This window comes from Rhopalosiphum maidis, chromosome 3, assembly GCF_003676215.2.
Source record: "Rhopalosiphum maidis isolate BTI-1 chromosome 3, ASM367621v3, whole genome shotgun sequence".
In the NCBI taxonomy this organism is placed as follows: domain Eukaryota; kingdom Metazoa; phylum Arthropoda; class Insecta; order Hemiptera; family Aphididae; genus Rhopalosiphum; species Rhopalosiphum maidis.
Genome location: NC_040879.1, coordinates 48,572,761 through 48,587,548, shown reverse-complemented (window position 1 = coordinate 48,587,548; position 14,788 = coordinate 48,572,761). Strand labels below are relative to the sequence as shown.

Below are 14,788 nucleotides of genomic sequence, written 5' to 3'. Positions count from 1 at the left end.
TATTTTTATCAGCTTTATTCGGTATTCGTTGTTTCATTTTTTCGAAAGTACTATAGCCAAAGAGGTTATAATATGTAGATAGGTAGGTATCGTTATAACTATGGAGGTGATATTATAATATCATTAATATCTACCTACCGACTAGGCAGCGCGGCGACACGGCGTACAAATTTATTATATACACAGAAAAACGCAGAACTTTCAAACGCTTTAATAATATACCTACCTTACTAGTTTCTAGCGTTTCAACTACACAATTATTAGCTATATAATTACTGTATAGAGGTACATTAGTTTAGTTCTCAATGTCGAGAATCTGTTATAGATTCGGATAGCGAAGCGATAAATGATTAACAAGCAATTCACCAGATCTATTGATTTTACAATTATGAAAAAAATAGTTCATTTTTCAATTTAAATTCGTGATTTGTGGTATTGGTAGCAAATTTGATCTAGTTTATACTTAGGTAATTAGTAAATTAGTTAATAGTAATAAATTCGAGTATTTTTAAAAATAATCGGGAATAGATAACTAAAAAAAAAAAATTACTGAAATTGGAAATTTTTAGACGAAACCAGTATTCAATACAAAATTTCTCATGAGTAGTTAATTAATCAATTTAAAAAAATTGAAAGTTTTTAATCACAATATTTTGATACAGATACCTAGGTGTTTAAAATTAAAATTTCGACGAAATTCGTAAAATCTTGAGTTAATTTTTATTTTATCGAAATGTAATTATCCAAAGTAAAGAAAAACATATAATACAAACGTTTTTTATTTATTTAGACAAGTAAAATTATTAGTAATTTTTCAATTTCTTTACATTATTCAAGGATTATATAATATTATGTACGTCTATGGTATATGTCCATTACAGAACAATAGAACATGTTTAGGTATATATTTTACGGATTATAGTAGTTATATTACTTATATTTAAACTAATATAAATTATTGTGATGGTATTCCAATTTCTTTCTTCGTTTAACTTTTATAGTGATGTGCTCACATATATCATTGTAAATAAAATGAATAACGGTCAAGTTATCGACCGCAGATATAACTGACCATTATAATGGTTACTGTCAATATGATGTTTTCATCACCGCCAAGAAAAAAGCTAGTTTCTTGGATATGATGCAATATGCAAAGGCCTTTCATAAAGCTACCAGCCACTATGATCACGGCGTGACCTTGTCGTCTTTTTCTCTAGTGCATGCGCATTAGTCACATCAGCAACACCTCTTAACGCTGGATACTGCGAGTGACAACTGGATCTTTATTTTTAACGAGCTAAATCAGTTTTTTTTTTATTTAGATTTACGCGTTCAGAGTTCTTTTTTTGTGTCATCTTACTACACTATTACATTAAAGCTCAATAAATATATCTACAGCTGCGAGACAGGTAAAGTGCCTGATATAACATATAACTATAATATACCTACTTCATATTAATATAATTTATGTAGGTACAAATTTTATAATTTTATTTAAGTTCCTAGTATAATATTTATTATATGATCAACAGCAATTATACGATTTGTGTTTATTTTTTCTGAATTTCTACGATTCGAGATTATACGGTCTACTATATTTTAGTTTCTGTAGGACAACACAATCTAGCCAATCTAGGACTAAACGGTTAGTTACCTCCCAGATTTCTGTGGTCCGTGACAAATTATACACTTATAACCTAATACCTAACTACATTATGATAATACTAATTATTAATGTTCAGTAAGGTGCCCGTTATTTGTGAAGTCTTAAAATTCAAGGTGAGTCGCCCGTGAATTTTTTTCTGAGGTCTAAAAATAAGATCAACAAAATTTGAGCTTTATATAACATAATTAACAGGGCGCACTCTAAGCCCAAAGTTTAGAGAACATGTAAAAATATGTAGTTTTTTAGAAATTATCGTACAAGTTTTTGTTTTTTTTCAACGTCATAAGGAACTTTTTTGTATAATTTGTTATTTAAAAAAGTCTTCTTATAAATTTATCGCACAGTCAATATTTTTTTTTTAAAACTGAAATAACCAGATAAAAGTAACATTTTGTAAAAATTGCCCGTTTTTGTGTTTTTTGCAATTATCTCTCTAAATATTATAAAAAATCATAAACTACTAATTGATCCAATTATTTTTACTAAATATATGTAACTATAAAATTCTGCGTTAAGTTAACTAATTTTAATTAATTAAGAAACATAAAAAATAACTAATTTTTCTAAAAAAATTAATAATATGAAAAAAGTAGGAGTAATACTTATTTATTGAAATATTAAATTATAATTTAGTTATTACCCCTGTAGATAGTATACATATAAGTAGTATTGTCATATTGTAGATAACTATATAGTTATACATTATAAGGGACGTAAATGCTGAGATGACACATTCATATTTGTGTGTAGCTTTCATATAATACGGCTATAGTATGTTTTATGGAAGGTAGTCGAGTTACGACCCGTTGCCGTGCGTGTTTTTATTAGTGCGTTATATTATTATTTACAATATATATTAATTGTTTGTTATTTAAATTTACACGTGTTTGGATATACTTTATTATTCTATTCCTTTCACCTATATAGTTTTATTACCCGGAAAATTGCATTTATTAAGTTAACAAATATTTACATTAGACGACTAGAATTTAATAGAAAATATTCAAGCTTTTGGTTTTGACACAACAGCGTCAACACTGGCAGATTGAAAGGAGATTTGAAATATCTGTGTATAGCTTAGAAATAGTATTCAATATATAAGCAAGGTTGGGCAAGGGAGTGTAGGGGGGCAAAGCCTCCGCGGGTCTGTGTTAAGTAATAGTGCACTCGGACGCAGTTTTTTAATCGTTGAATTGAGCTCCTTAGTTAATTTTTCCCGATTCGAGCACTGAATACTGATATATATATTTGGATTTATGCTGTTGTCCTATGAGGCCACATCTGCCCCATTAAACAACATAAAGTAGCTACCTGCTATAATAAGTGTATTAAGAAGATGCTATACCCGCATGTGTTGTCTCTGTCTTATACACGCATAACATAGTTAAAAAACAACTGTTTGCGCGGACAACACGGACTCCCTCGATATTTAATCAAAACGACCAAAATTATAAATCCCACTGGAAGACTTTACTGTATTGTAGCATTCTAATTTTTTTTAATAACTTGAATGCAATTAAAGTTATCGGTTTTGAGAACTTTAGGTTTTTTTCATTTAATTATTAAAAATTATTGGTTTTCATTATCAAAAAATTAAAACGCTACAACAAAGGTAAAGTTATTCTCAATGCGATTTAAAATTTTAATAATTTTATATTAATATCGAGGGAGTAAAGTTTCCCACGCAAAACAGTTTTAACTATGTTATACGCGTGTATAAGACAGAGACAACACATGCGGGTATAGCGTCCTCTTAAGACATCTGTATGGGCATATTGCTATAATTATAAATATACATAGGACATAGATACCTACAATCTATATATGGCCATTAAATTAATAAATATCTCTAGTCTACATAAATATATTATATAGCAGATACTGACAAAATGCCATATATAGCTGACAGATGACAGTCAAGACAAAACATTGGTGCTTAACTAATAATATTGTATTACAAATTTAAAACAACTTTAATTATTAATTTAAGATGTACAACAATATATGTATTATTATTAAAATACAAAACTCTACATAAGACTTTAAGATTCATTACTTGTAGTGGCAATACCTTTATTTTAATAAAAAAGTTATTGGATATTATTGATGTTTAAGTTTGCATCTTCATCTAGAATACTAGAATATATTTCTTTCAGCTTACTTATTTGTTCTTCGAAGACCTAAAAATAATTTTCTTAATCAATACCGGATTCAAACATGTTGACATGTTAATGTCATAAAGTAGGTATTTTTTCTTTCTTTATAAATATACCTAAATTAAAATGTATTTACAATAAACGTGCATAGGTAAATGTATACTGTAACATTTTATTGGTTTTTAAAAAACGTGCCCCAGGGGTTAAGTGTTGCCTTTTTATGCTTCCCTTTATAATCCGGTTCTGATTATATTTTATTCAAAATTTATTATTTAAGTTAAGTATATGACTTATACAGTAGGACCCTGCGTAAATCATGAATTAATAAAATTATTTCTGAAATAATGAAATATATAAATATGTTTCTAAATACATATTTTATAAATTATAATAATATAATATAGGTATATTTATACTATTTCCAGCGAAAAAACATGACATAGTCAAACATAACATCAGTTTTGTCTATCCCCATGCGATATTCTGCTATACTGAAACCTGTCACGATGACAGTTCAAGGTGTTGGTGGGTATGAGCAAAATTTACATGTTCTCTTTTCTTGTTGGGCGGAGGAAGAATGTATCTATACTAATTATTATTATAGACTATAGTGGGTGTTGTCTGTTTCAATCAAAAATTAATTTTTCCGTTTTCCGCCAAATTATAAAAAACGTCATTCCTTTTTCCGTCAATTATAAAATTATAGAATTTTAAAGTTTGGGACCCTATGTAAAGATTTAATAATATCATATGTTTTATTATTAACTATAATGTGTGTATAACTAAAGAGTGTATAGTGACTTTACAACCGTATATCAGAGCTTGTGCTAATGTGCAGTTGTGCATAAAATGTGCAGTTCTAAATTAAAATGCGCAGTTCTTATTTGAATGTTGTGCAGTTCATAAAAAATAATATGTTTTGAATTTTTAATAATTAATTCTATATGTCTATGAGCTATAACATAGATATCATTTGACATTATTTTGTTTTTCAAATTAATTAGAAATTATGATTAAAACATTGATAATTTATCTATGAATATCAAGAGATTAAATCTACTACGGTCTTTAAGATAACCGTGGTCATGACCATTGCGTTATGCACCAAATATTGTGATTGTGCTCAAATTAATAACCATCTCTAATTAGAAAATATTGTCAGTTGTCATAAAAACATTATTAAAAATTAAATTAATATTAATTGTTGTTAATCAAATATAATTTAAGGAATTTTGTTATTTATACTTTAAACTGACAATATTTATATTTAATGAATTTATGATATATAGTATGTGTTATGTATTATAGGCGAGCGAAGGCGAAGCATCAAATTTTTTCACTTCTGAAAAACAAACAGGATATACAGCTCTAATATTTTTTTTAGCGCAAGCTAAATTAAACCGCCGTATATATAGTTTAAATAATAATTGTACACCTAAAATTAGTTAATCATTACGCATGACTTTTTTCAAGTTATTTATGAGTACTACAATTTAATATATTATAAAGGAAGTATTTAAATTATTAAAAAAAATTACCATGATTAAAACATATGCAAAAATATCAAACAAGTTATGTCTTTCACAAAACCATTTATTCCTATGAAATAAATTATTTTATTAAAATAATCACTAATTTAAATCGAATTATTCAAAAAGTAATAAATTACCGCAACATATAAGTTGTGCATAAAAAAAATAAATAATAAATGTATTAGGTACATATGTATTATGTATATTATTGTGTAAAAACTACTATTGTATTTACTTATTTACTGAGTACAGTGGTTTTTATATTTGCATATAGTTATTGACAATAGTCAATAATATATCATAGCTCGATTAATTATTGGTTTGAGATTGAAAATCACATTGTAGGTATTAAAAAATTATAATAATATTAAATCTTTTATTTAAGGATTCCCAAATTTAAAAATTCTATAATTCATAATTGGCGGAAAGGGAATAACGTTTTTCTAATTTAACGGAAGCAGGTGACATCCTTGGATATAAAGTACAACTGTACAAGTAGCCAAATACTTGATCTCAATTCGTTCAATGCCTTAGTGAGAAATAAATCCTACACCTATAATGATTAATTTTTATATTTTTATAATAGTTAAATTTAATCTATTGTTAAAGCTGATAATATAAAGTTGAAAATTGGTTTTGCCGAATCAATTGGTCAAAAGGCAAATTCTCTTTGTTATACGAATTGTTTAGACGGAGCACGGAGATAATATATGCGGCTATGTGGGTGTAACGTCATCGGTTTCTCTATAGTTAAATGCATAAATAAAATAAATGTAATAAAAACATGAAAATATTGTGTACTTACATTCAATGTTTTTGTGTTCCACTTCTTTCTGAAACGATCAACTTTTTCTTAATAACTTTCTGAAGTTTCTAGAGATATTAACCTTTTAAAATATAATATGTATAATAGTTTATATTGTAAATATAAAATAAAATAGATTGGTTTTTAAATTAATAATCATTATTTTAGGCATTAAACAATTTTAATAGGTAATATCTATAAAGTACTTATAGGTATTATTAGAACTTACAAGTTTATTATTCAAACAAATATAGTATTGTATTATAAATGACGGTATATTATAATTTATATTAATAGCCATATTATAGGTATATAGACAAAGGCTGAACAATAAAATTTTTAATTACATTTTTGTATATAAATAGTATAATAGAATCTTATATATTATATCAATCAGAACCAGCCTTAGGATAGAGCGAGGTTTGGGGTAAATTTTTTTAGGCGAGACCTAAAGTAAAATTTTTTTTTTATTTGTAAGTCAGCTAGGCCCAAAATTTCATATCAAACGAGAAGCCCGGCAGGGGCCCCACTGACTTCTGCCCAGACCGGCACTAATTATTAAAATAACATAATATACTTTTAATAATTGTTCGACCGTCGCAAGTCACTATAATCACAGTTACCTATGTGACACTTAAATTATTTTGACATCATTGTTGTAATCGTATTTATTAAAGGGATTTGAGATTATTAATTTTATCATTTATTGAGTTTAGAGTAATAATTTATAGCTATAATTAATAAATGCTAACTATTAAAATGTCATCAAACGCGAATAATAATTTTATTTTGTGAGAGGGAAAGATTGAAATTAAATAATACCTAGTTATACCATTGATTTTAAATACTAGTATTTATAATCAATGCTACTACGTAGGTACTAATTGGAAAGATATCTATGATTTATCTTTATATAATGTAGCTAAATTAAAAAGGAATAAAACAATATTAATTAAGATTCAAATATTTTTTTATATATATTATACAATCGATGAACTTGATGATAGTTTACCAAAAGAAGAAAAATAAAATGATTTTAGGTTTATTGATTTGATTTTATTATTTAAATAAAAAAAATAAAATGAGTATATTGCATAAAAAAATAAATTATAAAATGTTTGGTCACTTTGTCAGGTTATTATTTCAACTTACAATTTGTTTTTAATTTTAATTCTAACTTTATTTTATTAATTGTGTAAATATGCACTTTCATTTAAATTATTGTTTTTAAAAGTAATAATATCTTAAACATTAAAAAAAGTACTTTTATCTTAAAAAAGGTTGTAAAAAAAATAAATAATCTCTTGTTTATTAAAGTTATATGATCAAAATAATATTCGATCTTTAAATAAAATACTCTATTAAAAAAATATTATAAAAAAAAACAAGTAAAATATTATAGTTAAGACGCACAAAAAATTTAAATAGATTTATACTATAAATAGTGGATTCATTTTTTTTTAATGTTCGAGGTATGTAAATATATATATATATTATTCAATTTCATATTTACCTAATAATCGACATTGGCCTAATCTTAGTTTTTGAACTAAGTCCAACATTTCTATACACAATTTTTCTTTGTAAAGCAATTGTTCAAGATTTAAACCTATTTTAACACAAATTATACTTCATTAAACTTTAAAGTACCCATATTAACTTCTATATATTAAAAATTACAGTTGTTTTTCGATTTCCATATAAACTTCAATCTTAAATCACTACCAAATGGACTATCTTTATGAATATTCATTGACTTCAAAATTGCTTTCAAAGCTTTTTGGACAAAACACATTTATGCTCTTCATAAAAGTCTCGATATCTTTGTAGAAACATGTCATTTCAGTGCTTGTTACTAATTTTGTGCAAATCTTGCATTGCCAAAACGACATTTTATTTAATGGATTTATTGGTAAAATGCGACCATCACAATTTTTAACTATGCAATTCAGCGATGCTAACTCAGCTCCAAATTCCTACAATAAAATAAATATAATTTAAATTAAGATGTACAACATAAAATTGGTGAAAATATATTATGATAACTACTTCTGTGTCACAACATCGACTACAGGTGCAAATAAATTGTTTTGAAGTTAACAAATGATGATGTCGTAATGAAGTTGGCCAAATTAAATTTGTGTAACTTGTAGTAATTCCTGTCCTTTATATATCGGTAAGGAAGCTTTTACAATCATTTGAAGTTTTTCATCAAAATTGTGCATTGTGTTAGGAACACAGCAATGGTTCATAAATGATGCTACAGGATACAGGCCTTTTAAACTTATTAATTTATTTTCACGGTTTAAAATTGTTTCAAAACAATTAGCATCCATTATTTTACAAGTAGTTATCATTATTTGTTCATCCTCCTTGTGTAATTCCATACTTATGTTTCTTTTCAATTCTTCTACCTATAGTTATAATATGGAATATTAAGTATAAAACTTTAATTTAGAATGACAAAGTACACACAAGAGCCACTATCTTAACTGCGATTTAACATTTAGAAAATAGCTACAATTTAAAAGTTTTAAAACTAGTAAATTAGTGCAAAATTAAAAATGTATATTATGCATATAACATTACATATTTGTATTAATTTTAAGTATAGTTATTTCAGATTTGAATAATTTGTCTAAATCTTTTAGACAATTAATTAAACATATTGTGATTTTATAATTATTTAAGTAGCTTTTGTGTGTGTTTAACTTAACAGTTAACGTATATTATTTTATTTTATATTACACTGGATAATTGTATTTTAAAAACAATAAGATTTATTTTAAGCTATTTGTTTATTTACACCCATTTATACCACACGGAAATTCATGCCGTTTTACGGTAAGGCGGTATTGAGTTAAATATTTGTAATAACAATCATTTTTTTTAATTTCAATAAACTTAAGAATTTAATACAAGATTCTTCATAAATTTTCATTATAATAGCTATAAAAAATATCAAAAATACATAGGCATGATTTTGTTTATACAAGCGTTTGATGTACACATTTTTACAAATTCTCAAAATAACAAAAATTTGGAAATTATTTTTAAATTGTTCAATTTTTATAGCCATTAAAATATAATATTGAAACATATAATAACGACTGTATTTATTTTCTCCTATTGTAAAAATATTTTTCATCGGAATTTTAGTGTTATATGTTTTATTATATTTTATATATGCAATGTCAAAATTACAGTTTCAAAACATGTAGATTAATTTTGAAATATTACCTAAATATTAACATGAAACTATTCACATTGTATTACGGTAGGTAAGGTGGTATTAACTCGAAAGTAAATAATATGAAGCCAAAAGATTTCTCTAGGGTCCTTTAAAAATATTGATGTGATCCTTCCAGCCTCCAGTCACGAAAGTCTGAACAGCACGCTTATACCAATTTTAATATGCGTAATATTGTTGTATGTCACGCCTGCACTTTAAGTTAGATTTTCGATGCCGTTAAGTAAGGTTAGGTTAGCATTTGAAACGATCTTTTTTCATCCAACGGACTTTAAATAACATTTTTCCGCCATCAAAAAATTACTTTCTAAATCAGATTAATATGCATGCACGTATATCGATATTCGATATACGTATTGTCTAATATTATATCAAGTACTATATAGCTAGTTATGTTGTGTTGGATCATTCCTGAGCAGTTCCACAAAATTGAAGTTTTGTGAATCTAGACACAGCTAAAGAACGGTAAGAACAGCAGTAGGTATATAGTGGATTGTACGTTAATATTGATAATAAATCTATCAATTACCTACATTTTAGTATTTTATATAATATTATAGTAGATACAGCATGCTTCACCAAAAAAAAATGGACAGATTTAGAAATAAAAATAAATCGGTGAGGGGCGGTCAGCAGTGGGATTTTGGAAGTTTAAAAGATTATAGTCAAAGGACTCTGTAGAATCATTAAAAATACCTCGAACGTGAATTTTTCTGTCAATTTCTTTTGCAATACGTCCAGGAAGTACTCATACTCGCCGTGTTTGATCGACAAGCCCCGGACGGCTGTTATTGCATTGTAAATGCCTACCGACCACGTCTGTCCATCGCTCTTGGTTTTCGGGTGCAGCTGGCGAATGTACCGGCACTCGTCTCGGTGTTCGGGTCGGTTAGCACACTTACTCCCACACACCGGCCATTGGCAACCACCAGGACATCCGGTCGGCTTCGTTACTACCGCATAACACACTGGACATACCGGACTTCCTGTGCAATCCGGGCTTATCGTTCTCGGCGAAACGATCAGCGGCAACGTCCACGAATATCACGTCACCCGCGTTGTAGTCCCGGGTAGCCACGACACCACGACCCGCCACCGTTGCGGACCCAGCGCAGATCGTCCATCCGCTATAGCTTTTTACACCTCTTTGGGATAGATAATTCTTTACACAATCGTTGATAGCGTCCATAGCCATACCTATTATACCGTGTGGGTGGCGCTGAAGTGTGTGTTGTTTGTTTACTAATCGCAGCGCTGTAAAAACAATCCAATTGGTACATTATAACTCTAAAAAAATAAAAATAAATATTACTTATTATTTTTTCTTATTGCATGTTGACTGTTATACTATTTTTGATAATTAGGTTAATACAGGTTAGCAGAATAATTAGTGTTAAATTATTCATTCAAGAAATAAATTATATATTTGTATGTTTTTAATTAAAATAATAATAAAAGCAAAAAAAAAAATTACTCATTAATTAGTTTTAACTACATACTTTATAATCTCAAAGATAGGTACGTATGTAGGTATCAACTAGTTTGATTTGTTGAATACCTACTGTACGGTCATCTTGAGATTTGTGTTCGGCGCAAGTTATATGGGTTCTGGACATACCACTGAGTAGATGCATTACATTTTACGCAATATATATAAGTACCTACCTACTAACGAAGTATCGCATTAAATTCGTAAATTCACAGATGCTTATGTTTATTTATTATTATAAGCAAAGTTTGGTGAATTAATGAAAATAAATAACTGAAGTTAACTGAACTCAAGATTCGTTAATAGTAATAAGAAGTTAGTAGTTAATAAATAATACATTAACTAAGTTAATATAGAAATAACAATATGATTAACCAAATTGAATTTAAAATATTAATCTACTTTTTTTTATTATAGCTGGTATGAGAATTATATAAAAAGTATTTTGTGTTTATCTATCTCGTATGTACCTATTACACTATTTCATCAAAACATTTCAGCATTAGTTTATTTTTTATTTAAAACCAACTGTGTATACTGTATACAGTAGTTGGTAATTATTAATGTATAAAACAATAACAAACCAACGGTTTTAAAAATATTTTTAATATAACTTAATAGATTATTTTTGAATTAGATAACTAATTGAATTTGATAACTTTTTGAATTAATTAGAAAATTAACGTTAAGTATAATTAACTTTTTAACTATACTTATTAATGCGCACCTTTGAATATTAGTAAACGTTACGTTGCACTATACATGGACGATATACCAATAAATAAAACAAGAGATCTCTGCCGCAGTCGTATTCAAGTAGGTATATCTATAGTCTATATCTAAATAACAATGCATACAATATTAATATACTTTATATATAAAATGTGATTTCACCATAAATTCTTGTAATTCTAGTATACCTTATAGTGATTTAGAACGTAGGTACCTGTCTATTAACGGCATGAACCGATACTGAATTGCTCGTCGATTAAATATCCCGGGTAATAAATTGTCACACGAAATGGCAAAGTCTCAGCTTTGTGTGATGTATTTAAAGCCATGCGTATCATCACGACTATCGATATCAAAATAGATCGTCGCCTGTGATTATATTGTACGATGAAATAAATGGACGATGGCCAAGCACGATTCTTCACGTAGATAGGTACATCTACCGGCGGCTAAAATTAACTAAATTAACCGACTAATATTGTTTTTTTAAAGTATTAATAGCTATTGCACACACATACGGAAAAAAATACTCATAAAAAACGTCTTCTGTTTTATTTCTAAATTTATGGTGGGGCTATATAGACTGATGCTTCTCGCCGAACAGACAATAATGTGCCATTGATATTATTTTTAAACTAGGTGTAGATTTAATTATCCACTATTCCACTAAATGTAGTTGAATGTTTTTACCAAATCTAATTACTTATTCTATTCCAGTGACGTACACGGGATTTTAGTACAACGGGACAGACCAAATTATACGAGGTCAACTGTGTAGGAAACCAACTATTAATCCAAACAGTTCGATGTTTACGATTTAGTTTATACTTCGTGGGATTAACAAATTACGATAGAAATACTATTGAGAACGGTCATTATTAGGGCTAGGATTTCTACGCATTGCATGTTTTTTTTCCTTAAGTCCAAATTGATTGGTTGTCAGACATGTCTACAATTTGGCTTGTCCTTAATGAAATAGTACAATTTTTTTCTTGCATATTTTGAACATAATGCATATAATTGCATGTATATAAATTCTTGAAAACCTTGATAGTTTTAAATGGTATTTATTTAATAAATGTCTATAACTATTGGTTTATTGGTCAAATTATTGTAAATATACTACCTATTTAAATTTTAAACTAAATTAACTTAATACTAAAGAAGAATAGGGGATTCAAAACATTTCAAAAAATGTTAATATTATAAACGGTGATTCTAAAACGGAATAAAAAGATTGTAAATATTACTTTAAATCTAGGACAAATACGTAATTTAAATATGCTCCAAAAACATGTGTGATGTGGAAAATAGTTTCAGCCAATATAAATCTTCGATTTAATCGCCGGTCGTTCAAATTTTAAAGTTTAAAAATTACAATTTAAAAATAGCATGTAATAATATTAACTAAAAAAATAATTTAATAATAAAAAAAAAATGTTTTTGCATATTTTGGTAAATAAAATGCATATTTTACAATTTTTTACTGCATAATAATCCTAGTCCTAGTCATTATCGTCGATAACTTTTTTTACACCCTTTTGACTATTACGATTGAGGCCTGAGTGCGTTACCAGTTGCCCTCAAAAGTACTTTTTTAGACAAATCCGCCCCCCTCCTCAACTAACCTAGAACGAAATGCACCAGTTGCCCTCAACGGCCTCAACCAAATGTACCAATTTCTCTCACATATTATTATGTACATGATTATAATACCAATCCATGAAATAAGGGAGGTAAATATGTAAACAATAATAATATTTATAACAAAAGGATAAATACAATAATTATAAGCGGCATACAATGTTATTTTCCAAAAAGATAAAATAGTATAAAATGATAAAATTGATAATTGCAATTGTTATATATGTATAAAGATATGTAGGTATTGTAATTTATAACATTAGAAACATCTTTCGACACCGGATCCTGCGAACTATAACAGAATACTGAACCTCTTTTTGAACGAGCTGAAACAATATTTTTATTTGGATTCACGTGTTCAGAGTTCTTTATTTGTATCACTGCATATAATAACATAAGTATTACACAGCTGTGAGTCAGGTAAGGTTCATGATAATAATATAGTATAATATATTAATATTAAAATTTATACATATATTCTATATACGATGTACTTAATCATATTCTCGAATATCAGATCTCGAAAGCCTCCGACAAGCAGCAGGAAAGTAATAGTGTAAATCTGAGATTAATATCTAATAGGTGGTTTTATTCTCCAGCACTTTTAAGCGTAGAGAAGAATCCCCAGATCTGGATCCATCACCCAAAAGGCTTGTGACACATTTATTTTATAATACGAGTACTTACCTATTACTTTTAACTTAATAACTTTAATTATTAAACTTCTTTTCTTTATATTTTTTCGTTATTATGATTAAAAAGGTCATCAATGATATCTTCATACTCTAGATAATGATGACGTTAAATTACTTTCTATAGTTATTATGGCTAAGGAATTTAATCTTTCTTGCTGCATTGTTGATCGTAAATAATTGTTCATTATTTATAAAACAGAAAGTGTACATTCGGTGGTACAGTTAGTACCTTTAGTTGGTGTTAAACAAATATTCGAAGTGTAATTTCAATAATAGTATATAAAATACCTATAATAAAAAATGTATAGTGTATTGTATATTTGTATCTATATTTTATAATCAATTAGATAAGCAATAAGCTATTATAAAATACAATTGTCTTCGTCATCGACAAGTTACTGGAAAAAAAAATAAATATTAGGTACTTTACTAAAAATAAACGAATACAAACTCCAAATACACCGTTCGAAATGTTGAAACGGTAAAACAAATAAAAAATTATGGAAGTATATTACTCATAAAAATAAATAAATATTCAATACAATTTTGCAAACCACAATGCCACCCTGTGCTGCCAAATAGCTTGCAGTGCCTTAAATCTGCCCCAGCGTACAACCAATACATGCGAATATATCCATAGCAAATTGAATATATAGGTATCTATTTTAAGTCCCCGCATAGCATACAAATATTTATATATAAATTTATCAAAGTCTTACAACTAATTCAGACCAAGACTGTAATTTTAATACAAAGTATCATGCATTCAGGTCTTATTAATGTGTGTGTAGAAAGTGATCAATACTAATGGTTGGAGCA

At 27.5% G+C, this 14,788-nt stretch overlaps 1 pseudogene; it reads right to left on the bottom strand.

Annotated features, from left to right (window-relative positions):
- Positions 1-3,670: 3,670 nt before the first annotated feature.
- On the bottom strand, positions 3,671-11,910 carry LOC113558636 (annotated as a pseudogene).
- Positions 11,911-14,788: the final 2,878 nt, after the last annotated feature.